The sequence below is a fragment of the Adiantum capillus-veneris genome, chromosome 16, assembly GCF_014529385.1.
Source record: "Adiantum capillus-veneris isolate H3 chromosome 16, ASM1452938v2, whole genome shotgun sequence".
Taxonomy (NCBI): domain Eukaryota; kingdom Viridiplantae; phylum Streptophyta; class Polypodiopsida; order Polypodiales; family Pteridaceae; genus Adiantum; species Adiantum capillus-veneris.
In genome coordinates, this window is record NC_140946.1 from 1,417,638 (window position 1) to 1,434,586 (window position 16,949).

The following is a 16,949-nucleotide window of genomic DNA, read 5'->3' on the forward strand; positions in this document are numbered from 1 at the left end:
GTGGCGGTGCGAGAAGCTTGTCATTCCAAGCTCTATCCAACCTTCCAATGTCATGTACAAAAGCACTTTGCCATTCATGCCACTTGATCACACCGCTTGAGAGTACTCCCTTGTCGAACAAAACTCCTCGACAAAAGCTACTACTCTCCGATTATCCCACAATGCAATAGTTCCAATGCTTTGATCGGTGCTATACATTTAAAAAAAATGAAAAGTATAAATGTTGTTTGGCTCTCTCTCTCTCTCTCTCTCTCTCTCTACATATTAAAAAAATTGCTTACCTTCCTACACATTTCTTGTCCATCAGAGCCGTCATGTATGATGTGGTTGATCTACTTGGCAAGCCTTTCCTCTTTTCCGTTGTATACTAGTGAGCAGCACTAACGTTGTGGACTGTACGGCATGACCACATGACGCTTTGAGATCGCTATTCGCTTGGAGAGGTATATAGAGTGATCCTGGATTTCAACTTTAAGAGAAAGCAAAGCAAGGGTTCTCCTGTAGTGCAGGGAGTCGTGGACTTCAAGAGAAAAGGATGCGGGCAGTAGTACAAGACATGAGAAGCAGCGCTCAGAGAGAGAGAGAGAGAGAGAGAGAGAGAGAGAGGGAGGCTGCAAGGTAATTTGTAGCTGTAATATTAGCTTGCTTAATGAAAGTAATAACAGAGCTGCCCCAGACTGAGAGACCACGTCAATATCTACACACTAGCTGGGGGCGCTACTACAGGCCACAAAAAGAGAGAGAGAGAGAGGACAGTTTTGGCGGCGAGACTAATTATACGCGCGTCTCCAAGGTCAAGCTCTAGTTAGTGATCACTAATTCTTTTCCGGGTATAAGAGAGAGAGAGAGAGAGAGAGAGAGAGAGAGAGAGAGAGAGAGAGAGAGAGAGAGAGAGAGAGAGAGAGAGAGAGAGAGAGAGAGAGAGAGAGAGAGAGAGAGAGAGATCCTGCTTCATGAGCCAGCTCTGCATGCGAGTCCCAACGTCTAGCCAGTACGTGATGTGAGGTGCCGACTCTCCTTCATTAATGGCGGTGCTTGGAGAGAGAGAGAGAGAGAGAGAGAGAGAGAGAGAGAGAGAGAGAGAGAGAGAGAGAGAGAGAGAGAGAGAGAGAGAGAGAGAGAGAGAGAGAGAGAGAGAGAGAGAGAGAGAGAGAGAGAGAGAGAGAGAGAGAGAGAGGACGTTTGGGGTCTAGTGATTCCGCAAGGCGGCCCAACTTCCAAGCCAAGGCCTTTGGCCAAGAGAAGGAATTTTCAAGGAAGGCCAGGAACATTAAGGAAGCCGCGCACAGCGCGTAGGTACATAATCATGTCAGGGTCCAGGGATGCTAAGCAGCGCTACAGCGGCCCGTGGAGGTCAGACGAAAGACGTAAGTATTTGGCATCGTTCGAGAATCAAACTTCATGTTCTTGCTGGTTGCCATGGTGTCTGTTCGTCGAGCAGGCCCAATATATGGGTGCGACACATATCACGGTGCACTGCCATGCAGTACAGCAGGCGTGTAGTACATGCAGGATTTGATCTTGCACGCCCGCGGGACCTCCAAATTTTCAAATTGAAAATATTTGAAGTTGAAGTGTAGCACAGTCCAGTTTTTTGGGAAAATCATTGTTGCAATCATACAAAATTCCTTTATTTTTGCAAGAGGAAATTTTAGAAATTAGGTTATTTTTTGGGTTTTTACACTATTTTTGTCTATTTTGGGGCGGAATTCCTCCCTTTCCCCTTGGCCTCGATCGGCATTTTTAAACGGCATGATATTAAGTTGAGACATTGATAGCACCGTTAATTGGAATCCAAGAAGGTTGAGAAACACAATCGCATAAGGCCGAGGAGAGAGAGAGAGAGAGAGAGAGAGAGAGAGAGAGAGAGAGAGAGAGAGAGAGAGAGAGAGAGAGAGAGAGAGAGAGAGAGAGAGAGAGAGAGAGAGAGAGAGAGAGAGAGAGAGAGAGAGATGAAATGTATGCAACGTGAGCAAAGGACCTAAAAGACCTATGAGATGTACATCATTATGATCATATGATCCATATATTGGCATGAAAATATCTGAAGTTGAAATGTGTAGTACGGTCCAGTTTTCGGGGGAAATTATTGTTCCAATCGTACAAAATTCCTTTCCTTTATTTTTTCAAGAGAAAATTTTAGAAATTAGGTTATTTTTTGGGTTTTTACACTACTTTTGTCTATTTTGGGGCGGAATTCCTCCCTTTCCCCTTGGCCTTGATCGGCATTTTTAAATGGCACGATATTAAGTTGAGACACTGGTAGCACCGTTAATTGGCATCCAACAAAATTAAGAAAGACAATCGCATAACGCGAGAGAGAGAGAGAGAGAGAGAGAGAGAGAGAGAGAGAGAGAGAGAGAGAGAGAGAGAGAGAGAGAGAGAGAGAGAGAGAGAGAGAGAGAGAGAGAGAGAGAGAGAGAGAGAGAGAGAGAGAGAGAGAGAGAGATGAAATGTATGTAACGTGAGCAAAGGGCCTAAAAGACCTATGAGATGTACATCATCATGATCATATGATCCATATATTGGCATGCAAAAAACTAACTAAAATACCAAACAACTAAATAGACAATGACATCACACAAAGTCTCTCATAGGCGCCCAATGTCCCGATCTTCAATCAATTTCCTCCTCTGCGAGGAACCTGGTACGGACAACTCTATGTATCTTGATGATTGCGTGAAATCCATTGATGTAACATACGATGTCAATGTAGCTATGTCTATGAGACTCCCCTGTATGGGTCTCATGGTAGTATATCACATGGGAGGGCTATGCATGCATAAGGTAATAAGCGAGAGATAGATTACCTTGTATGAGTTATATCTAGAATATCTCTCCTACCCTCATATTTTTCCACATCTTGATATTATAGATCCCGCGTCTCTACAAGCAATACTATCTAGGTATTATCACCATGACGTGTTATTTGCACTGCATACATGCATGAGACATGTCTACACTAATCTTGTAGTGCCCTCATATTATCTTTGACTTCTTAGTATTCTTGTTATGATATGAGTTGTGGAAATGTCCTTGGTCATTATCATAGAGGGAGCTACCGGAGATGTAGCCTCTCTATAAACAAACAATGGAAGCGGTCTCATATCTCATAATACATTGGGCGTCTACATATGTTATTCTCCTCTGGCCTTGGCTTTACGTGGCTGAGATGACAAATCCTCTTAATTATCTCAGGAAAGGATGTGTATCTCACATTTTTTTATTTTGTTTGAGTTAGAAATATTTTCCAGTTACAAAGAGGAAGCTTGTACAGTAAGTCAAACACCCTTAGGACATAACATCATGATTGGCTATGCAAAGGTAGGCTAATCATAAGCACATATTGGCTATCATGCACAAAATGCTGAGATGAGATTCATGATTCAAAGTGACACGTCTGCAATTATTCTAGCAAAGTAGCATGCTTATTTCTATCTCCTAAAGTTATCTTTGTATTTTTATCATGGTAATATATCTTAAAGATATTGTCCAACATCTCAAGCAATATCATCTAGGGATTAACCTTGAGCTTTTATCGTAAAGGGATGCAATCGGGTCCCCACATCTACCATCATATTTATGGCGCCATCATCATGGGTGGACTATGAATACATAAGGTAATAAGCGCAATATAGATTACTTTGTATGAGTAATTATATCCAGAATATATCTTCCACTGTCATATTTTTCCCCATCTTGATATTATAGATCCCGTGCCTCTGCAAGCAATACTATCTAGGTATTATCACCATGACGTGTAATTTTCACTGCATACAAGCATGAGATATGTCTACATGAATCTTGTAGTGCCCTCATATTATCTTTGACTTCTTAATATTCTTGCTATGATATGAGTTTTGCAATTGTCCTTGGTCATTATCATAGAGGTAGCTAATATATCTGATCGGGAGATGTAGCCCCCTCTCTACACAAACAATGGAAGCGGCCTCATATCTCATAATTATACATTGGGCGTCTACATATGTAATGGTCCTCTAGCCTTGGCTTTACGTGGCTGAGATGATCGAAAAATCCTCTTAATTATCTCGGGAAATAGATGTGTATCTCACATTTTTTATTTTGTTCGAAATACAAATATTTTCCAATTACAAGGAGGAAACATGTATAGTAAATCAAACACCCGTAGGACATAACTTCATGATTGGCTATGCAAAGGTAGGCTAGTCATAAGCACATATTGGCTATCATGCACAAAATGATGAGATGGGATTCATGATTCAAAGGGACACATGATTTGCAATTATTCTAGCACAGTAGCATGTTTATTTATGTCTCCTAAAGTTATCTTTGTCTTTTTGTCATTGTAGTATATCTTAAAGATATTGTCCCACATCTCAAGCAATATCATCTAGGGATTAACCTTGAACTTTTATCGTAAAGGGAGGCAATCCGGTCCCCACATCTACCATCATATTTATGGCGCAATCATCATGGGTGGGCTATGCATACATAAGGTAATAAGTGCGATATAGATTACTATGTATGAGTTATATCTAGAATATCTCTCCCACAATCATATTTTTCCCCATCTTGATATTATAGATCTCGCGCCTCTGCAAGCAATACTATGTAGGTAGTATCACCATGACGTGTAATTTGCTTGCATACATGCATGAGATATGTCTACACGAATCTTGTAGTGCCCTTATATTATCTTTGACTTCTTAGTATTCTTGTTATGATATGAGTTGTGGAAATGTCCTTGGTCATTATCATAGAGGGAGCTAGTATATCTGATCCGGAGATGTAGCCCCTCTCTAAACAAACAATGGAAGCGGTCTCATATCTCATAATACATTGGGCGTCTACATATGTAATGATCCTCTAGCCTTGGCTTTACGTGGCTGAAATGATTGAAAAATCCTCTTAATTATCTCGGGAAATAGATGTGTATCTCACATTTTTTATTTTGTACGAAATACAAATATTTTCGGATTACGAGGAGGAAGCATGTATAGTAAATCAAACACCCTTAGGACATAACATCATCATTGGCTATGCAAAGGTAGGCTAATCATAAGCACATATTGGCTATCATGCACAAAATGCTAAGATGAGATTCATGATCCAAAGTGACACGTCTGCAATTATTCTAGCAGAGTAGCATGCTTATTTATGTCACCTAAAGTTATCTTTGTCTTTTTGTCATTGTAGTATATCTTAAAGATACTGACCCACATCTCAAGCAATATCATGTAGGGATTAACATTCAGCTTTTATCGTAAAGGGAGGCCATCCGGTCCCCACATCTACCATCATATTTATGGCGCCATCATCATGGGTGGGCTATGTATACATAAGGTAATAAGCGCGATATAGATTACTTTGTATGAGTTATATCTAGAATATCTCTCCCCACCGTAATATTGTTCCGCATCTTGATATTATAGATCCCGCGCCTCTTCAAGCAATACTATCTAGGTATTATCACCATGACGTGTTATTTTCACTGCATACATGCATGAGATATGTCTACACGAATCTTGTAGTGCCCACGTATTTCTTTGACTTCTTAGTATTCTTGTTATGATATGAGTTGTGGAAATGTCCTTGGTCATTATCATAGAGGGAGCTAGTATATCTGATCCGGAGACGTAGCTCCTCTCTAAACAAACAATGGAAGCGGTCTCATATCTCATAATACATTGGGCGTCTACATATGTAATGCTCCTCTAGCCTTGGCTTTACGTGGCTGAGATGATCGACAAATCCTCTTAATTATCTCGGGAAATAGACGTGTATCTCACATTTTTTATTTTGTACGAAATACAAATATTTTCGAATTACAAGGAGGAAGCATGTATAGTGAATCAAACACCCTTAGGACATAACATCATGATTGGCTATGCAAAGGTAGGCTAATCATAAGCACATATTGGCTATCATGCACAAAATGATGAGATGAGATTCATGATTCAAAGGGACACATGATTTGAAATTATTCTAGCAGAGTAGCATGCTTATTTTTGTCACCTAAAGTTATCTTTGTCTTTTTGTCATGGTAGTATATCTTAAAGATATTGTCCCACATCTCAAGCAATATCATCTAGGGATTAACCTTGAGCTTTTATCGTAAAGGGAGGAAATCCAGTCCCCACATCTACCATCATATTTATGGCGCCATCATCATGGGTGGGCTATGCATACATAAGGTAATAAGCGTGATATAGATTACTTTGTATGAGTTATATCTAGAATATCTCTCCCACAATCATATTTTTCCCCATCTTGATATTATAGATCCCGTGCCTCGTCAAGCAATACTATCTAGGTATTATCACCATGACGTGTTATTTGCACTACATACATGCATGAGACATGTCTATACTAATCTTGTAGTGCCCTCATATTATCTTTGACTTCTTAATATTCTTGCTATGATATGAGTTGTGGAATTGTCCTTGGTCATTATCATAGAGGGAGCTAATATATCTGATCGGGAGACGTAGCCCCCTCTCTAAACAAACAATGGGAGCGGTCTCATATCTCATAATACATTGGGCGTCTACATATGTAATGCTCCTTTAGCCTTGGCTTTACGTGGCTGAGATGATCGACAAATCCTCTTAATTATCTCGGGAAATAGATGTGTATCTCACATTTTTTATTTTGTTCGAAATACAATTTTTTTCCAATTACAAGGAGGAAGCATGTATAGTACGTCAAAAACCCTTAGGACACAACATCATGATTGGCTATGCAAAGGTAGGCTAATCATAAGCAGATATTGGCCATCATGCACAAAATGATGAGATGAGATTCATGATTCAAAGTGACACGTTTGCAATTATTCTAGCAGAGTAGCGTGCTATTTCTGTCGCCTAATGTTATCTTTGTCTTTTTGTCATGGTAGTATATCTTAAAGATATTGTCCCACAGCTCAATCAATATCATCTAGGGATTAACCTTGAGCTTTTATCGTAAAGGGAGGCAATCCGGTCCCCACATCTACCATCATTTATGGCGCCATCATCATCGGTGGGCTATGCATACATAAGGTAATAAGCACGATAATACTTTGTATGAGTTATATCTAGAATATCTCTCCCACTCTCATATTTTTCCCCATCTTGATATTATAGGTCGCGCGCCTCTACAAGCAATACTATCTAGGTATTATCACCATGACGTATTATCACCATTACCATGACGTAAAGGGAGGCAATCCGGTCCCCACATCTACCATCATATTTATGGCGCCATCATCATGGGTGGGCTATGCATACATAAGGTAATAAGTGCGATATAGATTACTCTTCGAGGGGTGAAAGACGACAGGATGAAGAGCGTTCAGTGATGGTAATCTCCAGGATAGTGCTTCCAAACTCCTTTAGCCTCACAACATAAATCTTGGAGGTCCTTCAAATAGTTAATTATAATAGACTTGTACAACTGTATGAACACACTAATGACAAGCTTATGGCCACAAAATTATATTTAGCGCAAGATCAAGCTTAAAGATGCATGATAGCGGCTATGATCATAAGTAAAAAATATAGCAATAGATACCTAGAAAATATAGCGAACTATATTTAACACGAGGCAAAGCTAAATACTGCACAATTTTGGTTGTGGCCAATATAAGAGAAATATAGTTGTGCACAATTTTGGTTGTGGCCAATAGGCCTTGCCAATTTTCGTAATGGGGTGATTTACCAGAATCTGGTTGGAAGTGCATGATCTACCCATCGTGCACAACATACCAAGATGTTGTTAGCATTTTTGTTGCTAATGATATGTCTGGAACAACTCACCCACGAGCTGACTGGTTTTTGTCTCGCTGGAAAGAAACACATAGGTATGAAATTTGTGGTTCAGACAATGCTTATACATTTTTCTTTTTTTTAATCCCAGCAAATCTGTGCGGGTCATCAAATTAGAAGAGCAAATCTTTACCTTGCGAGGCAAAGTCGCGCAGCTCAAGACCCAGATGAACAAGCTCAATGCAATATCTCGAACCTTTTGAGCAGGGCTATGATATAATAGCTAGTTCAGCATGCTTTTTGTACCCAGACAAGTAGGACCATAACCTATTTGCTTATGTAATATCTAGATGATCCATCGCAGGCATCACCATAAGCTGTTTGGTTATGTAATATGTACCCCGTCTGAGCTAAGAAAGTGATGTATAGGATGATTAAACAATCAATATGAGAATTCTATTATCTAGAACATATCTCGAGACGAAGAATCACTTTAAAATGCATAGTTTTGTTTTCGTCTACTGGTTCTATTTCTACAGTCGGCTCTAACCGTGTGAACACCGGACGTGCGTGACTGTTGAGCAGGTAGGTAGCCAATATACTCCAAGCTTTTGACACGACCACAAATTGGAGTCTGCACTTGGACGTAGTGTTCGGGAAAAATCATTTTCACAAACATACAAAAATCCCTCCAAGACAAATCTGAGCCGGAAAATTTATAATACTAGCCAGTATTTTTGCAAACTTACACTATTTTTCATGTATTTTTAGCGGAATTTTCTCCTTCTTGCCCTCTTCTCAACCGGCTACTTTGATTTTTCCACCGCTAAACTGAGGCACACTTTTCTCGAACACTGCAAGTTGGACATTCTATTGTCCGATGTAAAAATTTGCCCTAAAGTGTGAAACCTGGATTATACAATTGAGTGTGAATTTTTGGCCGAGAGCACAGGTTTCGGGAGCAAAGAGGGCATCTGCCGGTTTTTGCTCGTTGAGTCGCTACCTGCGCTTGCTACAGTGCTGCGTGAGGGTTCGCATACGCAGGAAACGGGCAGCTTGGGCTTGCTACAGTGCTGCGCGAGGGTTCGGATACGCAGGAAACGGGTAGTTCGGCTTGCTACAGTGCTGCAAGAGGGTCTGGATACGCAGGAAACAGGCAGCTTGGGCTTGCTACAGTGCTGCACGAGGGTTCAGATACGCAGGAAAATACACAAGAAACGGGCAGCTTGGGCTTGCTACAGTGTTGCGCGAGGGTTTAGATACGCAGAAACGGGCAGCTTGAATACTCTCAAGACTCACAAGCTGGCGTACACTACCTTTGATTAAAAACCCAGTTATCTTCTAGCTGAAGCACAAGCTGAGAAAGATTTGACATTCTGAAGATGTACTAATTCTGGTTACAAGCACATTCATCTTCTGGCTTGACAGCTACAAACGCCTAATTTATTGCGCATCACAAGTGCACCCGCCTCTCATCAGACTACTACGCCTGCAATTTCTCAGTTGCAACTTGCAAGCAGAGGTTAGAATTCCAAATCTCTCACCCCCTCTTTGAAATTGTGTTTCATGAGGATGTACAAGTTTAAATTGTATATTGTTTGCAACTGATGTCAATGGGGTGGATCTCTTGGCTTTTTTTCTGTCATGAATTAGCTCTTGAGAAAAGTAATGCATTTATGTTTTGAGATTGTTTTCCATAATGGTTTTTTTGAAACGATGTCGAGGCTTGGGACTAGCTAGGTGTATGATGCATCACTTTGACGCCTCGTGATGGCCTAGGAACGTATAATAGTCCATTTTCTTTTCTTGGCATTCACCACTTGTATATGTTATCTTGGAAGGGAGACGAGTCTTTTTTCTAGTAAAAGGGTTTATGACATTTTTGTGATGCTAAACATGTCACAATGCGATGCTTAAAAGTAGTTCTGATGAATTTGCCAATGCACAATTATACATGGATCAGTATGCTTCATTCTCTAGGTCATTCCCACCAAGTTCTAGTGCATTGGATGATGAGCAATTGGATTGGTACATACTAGATTGTGTGATACGCATCCAATCATTATGTGACCAACACCGCACATCTTTGAAATTTCAAGATGAGCTTTTGAAAATTCTATTTGATGGATTGAATATGAATGCATGGAAGAAAGCAAATACGACCTCTCAAGCAAGGTCTCTTGCATCCCTCCTAGTTCGCAAGCCAAGCAATTGGGATGGACAATTGGGGGGTAAGAGCATTCCATGCAACTTCTCTCAGTTACTGCAAATGTACAAAGGGATGGACATGGTGACTCCTCAGGAGTGGAAGCTTTGTGTTGGCACCGAGGATATGTCCCATGATCCTCAAGTTTTTGCACCTAGCCCAGAGGATGCGTATGAGGGTACAGTTATGAAGTGTGATTGTAGTATCGAACACAATCCATCATCTTTGGTACGTGATTGCAAAGAGTGTTGCAATCGATGCCAACACTATCAAAAGGCTAGGAAAGATATGATTTCTTTTCAATACATCTCTTTTTTGGATCAACTTCGGCTCTTGTGTGCTAGTGAGACATTTTGCTATGACTTTCTAGCCATGTGGAGGGAAAGAGGACAATGGTTGGATAAGAAGGCATGTGACTATCCTTCACATATCAACGAATTTTGGGACGAGGAAAAGACGAGAGTCTATCAAGACTTTTGGAACACGGAACGATATTGGGAAGCACCTATGATATGTAATAATGATCTTTGCAAGCAAGCTTACAGGATGTTTCCTAAGGAGTCTAGGAGTCCAGAGCTCGTATGGAGTGAGCCAAATGAAGAGTATCAATTTACATGCACGAAATGTTGTAAAGAAGTTCATGCCAAGAGAAAGATGATACAGGTATAATGTCGATGATATATGGTGGATTCACACTCTATGCCTTTTGCTTGATGTAGTCAACTTACATTTTCTTTCTTTTTGAGTTGTGAAGGGGGATCCTCGGAATTTTTCTCTCATGCTACATTGGGATGGCTTCCAAGCCACTTCTACAAAAATGAAAGATAGTGCCGTAGTTGAAATAGTGGTCATGAATGGGGACAAAAGATCAGTATTGAGATCTTTACCCGTATTGTTTTTGCGTCTTGCATAGAGACTTGGAGACAAAGCATAATGATATACTTGGTGCATTCTTACATCCCTTGCTTTTAGATCTTGAAAGATCTTATGTGGAGGGTTTTGATATGCATTATGCATATCCTTCCAATGATATCAGTGACAAAATACAAGGTGGGAGAGTCACATTAAGAAGCATGCCCATGTTATGCTCGGGAGATCACCCTGCTCAATGTAAACTTGGGCAAGTTAAAGATGGAGGCATGAGTTTTTGTAGGCGAGACAAGGCAAAGGCAACACTTGTGGGTGACCGCTATGTGTATGATGCAAACAGGTACCAAGGTAGGTATCCTCCAAAGAGGAGGCATGTGGAGAAGATGTGGAGTAGCATTAAAAAGTCAAAGAGATTATGACAAAGAAGAAGAAGGAAAACACCTTGAGAAAAGGAGGATTGTCCGGGGAGTCTAGACTCTAGAGACTCTATCACTTATATGGTTTTGATATTTCTAGAGACTTGGTCTATGATTCCATGCACATCTTGTCTCTTAACTTGTTTCAAAAATATGTAAGAAAATTGGTGTCAATGGCTTCTACATCCATGAAAGAAGAGATTGATAAGGACGTGAAACAGGTGGAGAGGTCAATTCCCAAGAATATTTTGAATAGTGGACGATGGCCATGACATCCTTCTCGACATTACAAGATATTCAAAGCAGAGGATTGTCAAAAATTCATTCAATGGTGTCTACCGCACATCCTTAATGTGGTCGATGGGATCTCCCAAGAGGATGTAGTTCTTGGAAAGATTCTCATTGATATTTCACATATTTTTTTTGGGTGTACGAGAGAGAAGGGATGGACCCAAGATGACATAAGAGTTTGTCAATCTCTTTTTCTTTCATGGCGCATCTTGTCGAAGGAGTGGGAGGGTCCAAATAGCTCGCCTTTGGAACATGTTGCAGGTATGAGTCATTTTCAAGCTATTGTGAAAATCACATCATTCTCAAATGTATGTGTCTTATTAGGTTTGTGGATTTTATTAGGTAATGGTTAAATTCTTGATGACATATTGAGACATGGGTCTCACGATTGTTTTTGGTGCTTCTCTTTTGAGAGATGTGTTTTGGGCTACTTGAGTATACCCACCAATAACAAGTCGAATGAGATTTCTTACACCAAATTCTTTTGTCGTCATTTGTTGACAAGGATTTGGAAACAAATCAATGTTGAGAAGGATGGGGCGTGATGCTTTGATAGAGACAAGTATTTTGTGCATTCCTTCTTGGTTTTTCCAGAGGGACATGGAGATCAAGATGCTCCTACAGATTGCGTTGATTGGCATGAGAAATGTATTTTGTTAGCATCATCAGAAGAGAAAGCCAAGGATGTATGGAATGCATGTTCTAGGCTCCTTCCAAGTATTTGTAAAGGCTTGGTAGATAACAAGCGTCTTATTGTTGGTGGAAAGGAGAAGAAGTTTTTTGTTCTCAGTGCACATGAGAGGGAGTCATTGCTAACAGTTTACAAGTGGAAGGACGCACCTTTGCTTACTTTGGAGAATGTGAATGCTATAGGTGTTTACTACTTCAAGGCCTTTTTGTGTGGATGTAAGTATGCACAAGGTGATTATGTGGTTTTTCTAGACAAGCTATCTCAGACATGCGAGCAGCCTGAAGTTTTTCATAGAGGACATTTGAAGAAAATGTTTCTTCATGAACAAGAAGGAGAAATTCAGCTATTTATGGTTGTGGAATCTTTTATTCAAAGCATTTTCATTGTGGACGAGGTAACAGGGATGCCTCTTGTACCCACAAGTGAGGGGACTAATTGTAAGGACATGGTGTGACCTCTTGCTTGGCTAAAGCATAAATTTTTCTGGTTAAGTTCTCCTATGAATGACATGGAGATACTGTATGAAGTTAGTGGGCATAACGTTCGAAGGAGATTGGTGCAAAGAGGGCAGCCAGGTGATGTTCCACCGTGGCTTTTGAGCCAGGTGACCTTGTCATTGCGTTCTCACATGACTGTCGAATGAAGGATGCTTTTATTGTGGAAGTTGATGAGCATAAGAGAAAAGCCCTTCTTTTTTGGTTGGATGACGAAGAATCTGAAATTTTTTGGCTAGATTGGAAATTTATAGTTACTGTGCTTCCAAGCTCCACAGAGGTTATTCTTCGTCTTGAAATGTTTTCACCCTTTTCTACTTTTCTCCTTTCATGTCAATATTCTAACTTTGTTCGTGTCTTCTTTTAGGATAGAGCGGATGAGGGTACTTCTTCGCATCATACTTCTCATGAGGTAGTTGGTCAATGAGTTTTTGTGAGCTTGAATTTGAGTTGTCCCACCTTTGTAAATGTGCGCGCTATGTATTCAATTTTCACTATGGAAAGAGATCACTAACGAAAGCTTTTGACAGTTAGCTCAATTGAAATGTGGATGCGGAGAGCCAAAATTGGGTGGGCTAGACCTCTAGTAATGCTCTCTTCTTTTCGTTATGTTTGTTTTCTTATTGGGTTTGAAATTCGTATTAATTTCTTCTAATCTCAATCAATATCACACTATGATTTCTATTGTTTGCAATCTAGATTGGCATCTGATTGTGTTTTTGGTTGTATGGCAGGACTTTAAGTAGCGGCCACCTCAATGAGTACTCGGATGTGACCCATATAATGTTGTATGGCTGCAAACTCTACAAAGCTAGTATGTAGATTTTTTTGGCTTGTCCCGTAGGGGAGGACATGATAAAGGTTACACTTGAGGACATTCTTTGCACTCTTCAAAGCTTCTGCACCAAGCACTGCACTCGTCTATGATTTTCGTATGGCAAGCATCTGAGTGTATAACTTACACACTCTATAACTTTGCACAGCCGGCAACTTTTAACATCGTTTTGAGCTACATTACATCATGTCTCGTCTTTTTGATTCACTGCTGGTTAACGTATCTTAGGCTTTTTTTTAATCGAACCTGTCTGCAAAATTCTGAGGTTTGATGAGCTGCAAACCGTTTCCTGCATGAAGTTGTTTCCTTAGTTTTGAAATACAAAAACTGATTACAGATTTTGTATGGCTCCCAAGAGTGAGTTTACTACGCTCTTCTTTATGCTGCTTTTTGAGATTGAAATCAATAAAAAAACTGATTACAGATTGTTTGACTAATGTGGCATGGGACAGAAAGGCGATCAAATTGCAAGCATGGGAGGAGAAGTTCAATACCTTTATTGCAGACAAGCACAAAGATGAGTTTTATTACCTCACCGAAAGAGTGGAAAAAAGATGTATGCTACCATTGTTTAATGGCTGATGCGTGTCTTCCTTGCAGGGGTGCTTTATTGTCTGGTAGAGTTGTTTTGAGACGATCTATGCAGGGCTCTTGTTTTATCCTTCTTTTGGCAGTTGTTGTGGTATGGTCGATGCAATGTCCTTTTGTTGTTTTTGACACTGTTTGCAAGGCAAATCTATGTGATTTGGACCAATCTTTCTCTATTACTTTTTTGATTATGTGTGCTTGTATGCGGTCAAGAATGAAGGGGTCGTTCTAGTTTTCTCCCTCACAGTTGCTAAGATTGTTAAGGATTTTACCCAATGACATTGGTATTTTAGATTGAGGATTTTGGCGCTATATGGTGTTACTCAGAAGGAGCTTGTTCTAGCTTTTCATGTCCTCCCGACAAACTGGTTAGCGTGAAGACCTTGCATCTATCAGAGCACCTGTCATAATTATGAGTACTCTAGATTGATGTCTCCAGTTGACGTAGGCATCCATTGAATATTGGTTGTAATGAGGAATTACTGTGAGCTGATTGTATTCTTCCTATTGAGGGGGTTGAATGAATGATTGATTTGCATTGAGTGGTACAATGCTCATATATTGACAATTGTGCAATTAACTGATTGTGAATGGTGTGTTTCAGCTTTTTCAAAGGTTTCAGCTTTTTGACAAGGATTACCATCTTTTTATTGTATTATTTGGTGGAAGAAGTTTTATGTTCTCTGTTTGGAGAGGGGAAAGATCCTCTTCCTTGTTTTTCCCTGGAGTATTGCACAACATGAGCTCCAAATCAGGCGCGTAAGGCCACCATGTGAGTATCAAGAGATCTAAAAATGAGTAAGATAAGCATACAAGCACTATAAGGCTGGTGGCCTTTATGAGTTTGCCAAGCTTCACCTTGAGGAATTGCATAATCAAATCTGTAGTGTGCTGTTTTGATCCATTGTACTTGACACATGCATTAGATTATCTGCAAGTCAGCTAATATAATGTTTAAAAGTGTATGTAAAGACCTGTAGCAACTTATAGTTGAAAGGCTAACTTTATTGACATATCTGTTTGAATGGATCAAGTTGGTATGCTAAAGTTGGTGTGTTGACATACAAGAAGGCAATAATTTCATAACCCATAGGATATAAACAAGGTTTCCTTGATTTTGTGTAACAAAAGGAAGAGGCTTACTAAAGAGAAGAATGCACGCCAATTGGTTGAAAAGATGAGAGAGAGAGAGAGAGAGAGAGAGAGAGATAGAGAGAGAGAGAGAGATGAATTGTTATATTAAACCTAGGGTACATTGCATTGGTGGGATGCTGGGAACAACACGGTCTCTAGGTGAACTAACAGGACGATACCTTGATCAAAAAGCCCATCCCAACCTCAATGTAAAGGCATTTGAATTGTACCTGTCATGATATCATCCCATTGCGGAGGAATGGCAACATCAATCTCAAACAGTTGGTTAGTCACCCCATGGCCAATGACATAGTGCTGAGCCACAAAACTACCATCTAGCATGAGTCTCGTGAAACGTCTGCATGGAAGAACTAGGTCCTCAATCCCAGGCAGCCCAATTCAAATGTGTCCTCTCCCCTGGTTGAAGTGGGGGATCAACCAAGATAGTAGCTTCTTGTTGGATGTTACACTTGTGGGGCTAATTCCCTCATGGGAAAAAGTTTTCTCCATCATGGGAAAAAGATTCAGCCCGAGTAAAACCTTGGGGACTCCCAATTTCCCACTTGAGAATGCGGGAATATTTATCCCATTTAGACTTTCCCAATTGCATATGTTTTCCCACATTGATCTAAATAATTCCCAGGAGGGAAAAACCTATTTTCCCTTGAGAATGTTTTATTCCCACAAAGATCCACTTAAGGGAATTTGGCATTTAGAGGGATAAACCATGGGAATGTGGTATCCCATATGGTGATCTCAGGCCGCTGCCAATGGGTCTGTTGATGTAGGTGTTTGGGAGCAGCGGTGATTTGCTAGTTGGCGGAACAGAGTTTCCGCTGTCGAAGGTGTTTCCGAAACTGGGCTGCGCCGAGGTGCCCGGAACATGCACGAACATCACCAATGCTACCATCATCGATATTGAGAGTGCCGCCATACTTCGAAGCCCCCGCATCATCATCATCATCTTCGCCTTCGCCTCAAGCTGTCGTCGACGTCCACAACGTGTTCTACTCTCTGTCCCAGCTGCGATCTCATTTATAGGGGTTTTATTGGCCCTATTATTACATGAGACATTGGGATCTTGCACTTAAATATAGTTCCCCCCGCCCCCCCACCCCCCCCATTTTCCCAATTTTGGAAGTTGACTTATTAGGGGCAATCAAGGGAAGATGCCTTCTCTGATTAAATTGGAATAAGCGAGCTAAGTTGTTCTCTCATCTTCCTCGTGGCAAAAACCCTTTTCCTAACAAGGTCCTTTTTGTTTGCTATTCCTCCTAGCCTTGTCATATGGACTTGGACTCGAGGTGGTTCGTTTTAATCTATTAACTACTCAATAAAAACTTGTTCCTCTCTTATGGTTTAAAGTGGTTTTTTACACCTCACACTACATTAAGTAGGAGCTATTCTTATTTCCATCGGATGAGAAGCTATTAAAACTACCACTCTTGAGCCCCTTCTGCCTTTAATCTTGAATTCCCTCTCCTTCTAACTGATGGGAATTGATGTTTCTTGGGAAATCTCCTCTTATTGGGTGACTAGACCCTTGGACTCTTTGTAAAAGGTTCCCAGTTTGACGGGAACTTGTCTCCTAATGGATTTTGTTGATGACAGTCTTTTGATTTGGAAAGGGATCTTTGGAAGATCAATTCTAGTCAAAGAAGGACTTGAACTTGATGTATCAATCAAGGCTTGAAGTC

The 16,949-nt window shown here is 40.4% G+C and overlaps 1 pseudogene; it reads left to right on the top strand.

Moving 5' to 3' along the window:
* Window positions 1-9,636: 9,636 nt before the first annotated feature.
* LOC147438446 (uncharacterized) lies at window positions 9,637-16,343 on the top strand (annotated as a pseudogene).
* Window positions 16,344-16,949: the final 606 nt, after the last annotated feature.